The sequence below is a fragment of the Rattus norvegicus genome, chromosome 1 (genome assembly GCF_021556685.1).
Source record: "Rattus norvegicus strain SHRSP/BbbUtx chromosome 1, alternate assembly SHRSP_T2T, whole genome shotgun sequence".
Lineage (NCBI taxonomy): Eukaryota > Metazoa > Chordata > Mammalia > Rodentia > Muridae > Rattus > Rattus norvegicus.
The window spans coordinates 113,953,618-113,960,829 of record NC_141534.1 but is presented as its reverse complement, the minus strand read 5'-3'; the positions used below and the strand labels follow the sequence as shown (position 1 = coordinate 113,960,829).

Here is a 7,212-nt window from a genome sequence, read left to right as displayed (position 1 = left end):
GGTTCCTTTTCTCAGAGCGTCCATCCCAATCTCTGGGACAAGAATCCCTGAGATCAGTATGCTATAGTCTCCCATCAACTCCCTCAAAACTTAGTAGTAGTTATCTGGAAATAAAATCTTGGATTCCTCTCCCACCAAAACTCCCAACCCCTGGAATGCCTTACCCCCTCCTTTCTGTCTGCTCCCTGAGAGGAGTGATCCTCCCCCTCCCCTCCTGTGATCCCTAAAATATCAAGATGCATATCATATACTTGACTGGAAGTGAAAGATCCCACGCAGAGAGACCCTTACTCAAGTCTTGGGAAATCGCAGACCCCAGACACAGAGAGACCATTTTGGATGTAATAAGCAAAGGCGAGGTTTATTACGGAGACCTATTACAGAGATCTCCGGGCCGACACGTATCCCGCGCAGGAGACAGAGGTGTCGACCCCGAGAGGCTGGGAAAAAGAGTATTTAAAGGCAGAGGCTGTGAGCACCAGGGGATGGGGGATGTCAAAGGGGAATGTACCACAAGTTACAAGATTGTTTTATGGCTCCAGGAGATAAGGGGACGCCAGAAGGTTTTATGGCCCCCTGGTTCCTGGAACAGAGCTACTAAATCAGGAGAAGGGTAGGGTCTTTAGGTCCTCATTATTTTTAAAAGTTTGTCAAAATTGATGGAGCATTTGTATTTGAAACACCTCTGGTTAGGCTTGGGCTGTCCGGTTTCCTGGAATGTTCTCTGTAGGACACAATGGCTGAAAAGCACAAGTAGGGGCTTATCAGGGTCTGGAGGACATCTGGTTAAAGTATGACTCTGAGTAAGCTGGGGGGATGTCTTTGGATGGTTTATGGCTCAGTCCTCGATAGCCTGAGCTGGTTCTTGTATTCTTTTTCTTTATCTTTATGGCCTGCTATTCCTGGCGGCAGGGCTTAGCCCTGAGTTTGTGGCTTTTGGGGCTAACTCTTTTAATTTTATATTTTTAAACCTAGAATTCGTATAATTTTCTTTTCATTTCCGTCTTCTCCTACTAAATAATTCTAATCTTAGAATTTTGATATCAAGTCTCGTATTTGGTCTCACCAGTTGTCCTAACTGACTGGTACTGTTGTCTCACAACATCAACCGCACAGCACCCACTCGATTTTTAACAAAAGTAATTAACCTGTTTGTCACGCAGGAGCCAAAAACTAAAACCAAGAAAATTATTAATAATGGCCCAGCTGTAGCAGAGAGTAGGGTAGTCATCCAGGGAGATCTACTAAACTAGCTCTCGAACTATCTCTGATGTGTTTTTCTGTCTGTCTTTTGTCTAACCTTTTTCTAAGTTTATTTATGGAGTCTTTAATTACTCCTGAATGGTCTGTATAGAAGCAACATTCTTTCAGTGTAGCACACAGGCTCCTTCTTTAAGGAATATCAGGTCTAATCTTTTTTTATTTTGAAGGACTACCTCTGAGAGGGAGGTTAGGTATTTTTGGAGGTCAGCTAAAAAGTCTTTAGCATCAGGATTCTAATCTGGACACTATCTGAACCTATACACCAAGGTCATGACTGTCTTTTAGAACTTCTAAACTTATATAGGTTGTGATCCCTGAGGCACAATCCCAAGAAGTGTTAGGAGTACTAACATATGTAATGTTACATCATTTGTAATAGAAATCAAGCCTATCCCCACACCTATCTCGATGGAACCCAGGACAAACATGACTGAATTTCCCTCTAGGTCCCAGCTCTCAGCCCTAACAGCTAGTAAGTACATGGCTGGTGAGGGCTGAGAATTGACGGCTGTCAGGGTGGTCAGCAGCACCAGGTACGGTCCTTTCCAGCGAGGCTCGAGTGTCTGGGCTCAGTGTAGCTGCTTCCGACCTGGAACTGATGGGATGTCTCAGGGGTCTCCGGGGCATAGGCTGCTGTCAGCTGTGAGCAGATTTCTTTCTGTATCACCTGTAGGTCTTTTAGCCTGGCACACAAATCATTATTACTATGACATGTTGGTTCAGTAACATCATCTAATACAGTCAGGGGAGCTGAGGCCCCATATAAGATCTCAAAGGGGGTAAGGCTGAATCTGGAAGGGGTATTTCTTGCTCTGAAGAGAGCAAGAGGGAAGGAGTGTCACCCAGTCTGTGCCAGTCTCCATAGTCAATTTGTTTAGGGTCTCTTTTAGAGTTCTATTTATTTACTCTATCTGTCCTGAACTTTGAGGTCTGTAAATATAATGTAATTTCTAATCGACCTCTAAATATTTGGCCACACCCTGGCTTACCTTGGCAATGAAAGTAGGACCGTTGTCTGACCAGATTACCTTGGGCATTCCAGACCTGGGGAAGATTTCTTTCAGTATCTTCTTGATGATTGTAGAGGCCGTTTCTCGTTTGGTGAGGAAAGCTTCTATCTATTCTTGAAAAAGTATCTACAAGCACTAGGAGATACTTGTGATTATATTTTTTTGGTTTTATCTCAGTGAAGTTCACTTCGACTTTTCACTAAACTCTCTAGGTCTCTTTGCCCTGTTTGTTTGTTAAGCATTTATTTATTGACATATCTTATACTTTTTACTGTCTCTCTTGGCTAAAATCTTAAAGTCTATTATATATATTTTAACTATTTGGACAAACTTCTTATCTCTTAAATGAGTCCATTTCTTAATTTGGCAAAGTGAGTCTTTTGTTTGTTCTTTGGGGGGTATAGCTTTCTCCCCAAGTGTGTCATTGTCCTTTTATCTTTTAAACAACTTGGGCCTTTTCTTCTGTTGTACATTCTAAGTGAGGCCATCCCTTAGTCCAATCTCAGTTCTCAGTGGCTGTCTCTTGCAGGCCTGTAACCAGGATAGGCTCCTGTATAGCCATTTCCCGAGCCACTTTATCTGTTTTGTCACTGCCCCATGTCACTGAATCTCTTCCCTCCTGTTTTCCTGGGCAATGAATAGTACTCACAGTTGTTGGCTTCATCCGGGCATCCAAGAGATGGCAAAGGCATCTGTGGCGCTGATGTGCTGGGGGGGTAGAGGTTTAGCCATCCCAGATGACATTGTTTTGTCCACCACGGCAGCACCCACTTATCTCTGACCTTTATGAAGAGAACTGTTCTCGTCTGTGGGCAAGGTAGCCTCCACTTTCAGCAGGGGTCAATCAGCCAGTCGCAGAGGTCTTTCCTCCACCCATGTGTTTCTGTCAGTGTTTGACACTCGTGCTGTTGTGGCTCCAGGTCCGGATTGGGCAGCAAGGTGACCAGATTGTCCCCAACCGGTGGAGAATCTAGTCCATGGCAGCTGACCAGTGGTCCCATCTTTAGGGACACTCTATCAGCCACTCTATCACAGTTTAAGTCCTGGATTGGGTGATAATTGTTAGTTCCCGGCTGGCAGGAGTGATGTGTTCCAAGCAGAAAAGCACTAAGCCATTCATCTCCCAGCATCAGTTACTGGTGTACTGAGACAGGTCTTAAGCTCCACATACACAGTCTATAGATATGTATATACATAGCCTCATCTAGCCATTTTAGCCCACGCAAGCCAATTTGGAGAGCAATTTTCTCATGAGCAAGGGATAGGGGCAGTCAGGGATGACCATGAATTAGTGGGTGGGTTATCCGGCCCACGCCAAGGTCCACTGTTCTTCGGGCAGTCCATAAGTATTGTTCGTTGTCAGTAGCTCCTTGCACTCAAGGTCTTTGGATATTGGCCCACTGGGGGGCATAGGAGCACAGAGCATTGGGTCCCTGTATCCACAAAACAACTGGGCGGGCTTCCCTTCTATCTCTGTGCATAGCCAGCACCAAGAGGCTCTCCAGTGTCCCCTCTTGTTCTTTCTTGGGCAGTCTCTGACCCAGTGTCCTTTTTCTTTGTATTAGGCACACTGATCTTTAGCCAGGAATTCTCTTCTGTTGTCAGGTACTATCTTCCTAGGTTCTCTAACTACTGTGGCCAGTATATGTTCTTCTCTCGTCTTTTATCTCTCTTTAGCTCTCTAACTTTTTTTTTGTCTCTTTTCTTCCCTAGCTTCTTGTTTTTTTTTACCTCTTTTTCTGTAACTTGTACTAACTCTCAGCAACTTAACTTAACCCTTTAAATTTCTGTAACATTCTCTTTATATCTTTTCTTTGTCTTAGCCAGATTGGTGGGGCATTTCCTAGCCCCTCAGAGACCCATCCTTGGAGCCTGGTGGCAGACCTGGAGCACTCCCTACCTTTAGGCGTTTGAAGAGAGCAGGCAGAAGTGAGGGCCTTCCATCCATCTCTGGAACACTTTTTCTGGCCTCTAGTAGGATTCTGTCTTTCCTCGGTGGTAAAGAAGACCTGTAACAGTTACTAACAAGCATCTCAAATGGGATGGTGAGAAAACAAGGGAATCTCGAGAATAGAGGTCCACTGAAGAGGGCAAATAGCATTTAGTCACACAGCTAAGCCAGGAGGCTTTCTTGGGACAAAAACACCTTGTGTCTGTGAAACAGAAAAGTGAGCAGAGGGGCAGCCTATCTGTTACCGGCTGTCTCTCTTGACTTAGATTTTCTCTTAAGGAGTACCTTCTTTTAGTGCCAGCTCAGTGGCTCTGTCTCTCAATAAACCCAGCCTCTGAAGGACACTAGGCTTCTAGTAAGAACTAATAACAAAAGGATGGAGAGACGGTAGAACCTGGGTGTTAGATACTAAGCAGCTGACAAAAGAATTGTAACCAGTTCACCTGGGGCTTCTTGTCTCTTATATCTAATAAAGAGATTGTTAATACTATAGTACCAACCTTTAATAAAAAAAACTATAGCTCTCTCCATGTCTCTGAATATCAGGACTGTAGTAGTAGTCCTTTACCAAACTGTCTCAGTGGGCTAAGGGCCCATGGAAACGAAAACATTAATCCTGACCTCGGCCACAGCCAAAGCCTGAATTCTAAATTCAAACTGGCAAAACAAAACAAAGTTCTTTACAGTTTGTTGTAGATTCTTTGAAACTATTTTAGGGGCTTCTCTGTCCCCCAACCTGGGACATTTCGACCACAGGGGCAGGAACTAGCTGCTGTGGGGATAAGATCAAAGGCATTCTCTATGCTAATGATGACCAGTGAGAAAAGTAATTTAATGCTGGAGACTGGCTCCTCTCTTGGAATAGGGCCAGCAGATAAGGCAGGCTCCTTAAAGAACTTCTCTTAATGAGCACCCTCTTTCTGTGAGCAAGAGTTGAAGGTCTGGTCACTAAAAGCAGAAATTCCTTTCTTGTTCTTGTTTTTCTTAGAGTCCTCTCCCACCTCACTCTCAGCCTTTTTAGATTATTCTTTATGTAGCATTTTTAACACAGCCTGTCCCTTTTTTATAGCCTGTTGACAGCATTTCTGATCTTTTAGGCAGCTACGCACTAAGTGCCATACCGGCTGAAACTCCACCTTTAAGATTCTTTGTTCTCAAGCAAAATTTAAATCCTTTTCTAGCTTATCTCAGCTGTCCACCGTGAGATTCCCAGAGATGGCGAACCAAGGTGTAGTAATTCACTAAGAAATCTCTCTATAGTGTTTCTTTTTACCTTAAGCCTTTTACTTTTAAACAGCTCCTGAAGAGCCAGAAAAATTGGGTGAGACTTGAGAAGTCCCCATGCTCGCTGCAGCAGCTCCGCAGCTAATTTCGCTCCCCCCTACTGTGTGTTGCGAGCACAAGCACAGATAAAACACTATGTTTTAAAAAATTAACGTTGGCTATCAACCAACACACCGCCACTAGAGCGGGGTCCATAAAATTAAGTTTCTTACTCACTATACTTGTTTCATACCGGAGGCCTAATCTGGGGAACTTTTTTATTTACGAGCGGTTTTGTCCTAAAGGTTTTTGTTAATGTCTGTTTACACAACTGTTAACAGCAGCTAGGCTGATCAAGGGGAGTAAAGGGAGGGGCATCTCTCCTTGGGGAGGAGGCTCAAGAGAGAAAGACAAAACTCCCTGGCAGAAAACAATTTTTCTCAAGCAAATTATTTTTAACTCTTAACTTAAGCACCAAGAGGACCAAGTAAAACTCTATGACGAACAAAGCAAACAGTTTCATGATTTCAAACACAGTCGTCAGTCCAAGATTTTAAACACAGTCATCAGTCCAAATTCAAACACAGTCGTCAGTCCAAAATTCAAAAACGAAACAAAAGCCAAAAAGACACTCGACAATACCACAGAAAACAAGCCAGACAAACAATATCAAGACAAAGCATCTTATAACCAACTTTCACAGATGCCTGGTACCTTCAGTACGTGGCCCAAACTGCAGCTTAACCTTAGCTGCTTTTGGGATGAGATGGACCATCTGATTCCACCTCCCAACAGGATTCCAGAGTGTCCTCTTGTCCTAACGACTAAGCACACTTGTCCGTGCCTATATTTAAATAGGCAGCCGAACTCGACCTCTGACGGAGTGGGATTCCTCGTCCACTCCCGCCTAGGTAAAAGGAGCATTCCATCTCCTTTGTTCCAGAAAACCAGAGTCAGGTCTTCCTGACTGTCCATAGCCGGGCTCTCCCGACTGTTCTCCGCCCGTGGAACGTCTTCCAGGGGCTGCAGCCTTGCGGGCCCGGGGCGTCCCCCCTTCCGCAGCCAGGGGGTCCTCACGGACCACAAAGGCAGCTGCACTGAGTGGGGTTACACATCCACTCTCCTACAGGGCAGGAATACACATCCACCCTCCTAGCACAGGGCAGGAATACACATCCACCCTCTCAGCACAAGGCAGGAATACCCATCTGCCCTCTTACCACAGGGCAGGAATACCCATCTGCCCTCTTAACACTGACCAGTACTAAGACACACATATACACACACACGGCGGAACCAAAACAGAGACAGACACAGACGGACAATTGCGGCGCTGCTCACACAGAAACACTCAGACAAACATCCAACTCACCTCCAAGGGGTCTTCGGAGTCTGGGGTAGTCGCGCAGATCCCGGACGAGCCCCCATAAATATGAAAGATCCCATGCAGAGAGACCCTTACTCAAGTCTTGGGAAATCGCGGACCCCAGACACAGAGAGACCATTTTGGATGTAATAAGCAAAGGCGAGGTTTATTACGGAGACCTATTACAGAGATCTCCGGGCCAATCCCGCGCAGGAGACAGAGGTGTCGACCCCGAGAGGCTGGGAAAAAGAGTATTTAAAGGCAGAGGCTGTGAGCACCAGGGGATGGGGGATGTCAAAGGGGAATGTACCACAAGTTACAAGATTGTTTTATGGCTCCAGGAGATAAGGGGACGCCAG

The 7,212-nt window shown here is 45.1% G+C and overlaps 1 long non-coding RNA gene across 1 annotated transcript; it reads right to left on the bottom strand.

Annotated features, from left to right (window-relative positions):
• Positions 1–333: 333 nt before the first annotated feature.
• On the bottom strand, positions 334–6,910 carry LOC148007359 (uncharacterized). Its single transcript, XR_015646402.1, has 2 exons — positions 6,860–6,910; positions 334–1,946 (listed from the first exon to the last, which is right to left on the bottom strand). It is a non-coding gene; the product is annotated as an uncharacterized LOC148007359 (long non-coding RNA).
• Positions 6,911–7,212: the final 302 nt, after the last annotated feature.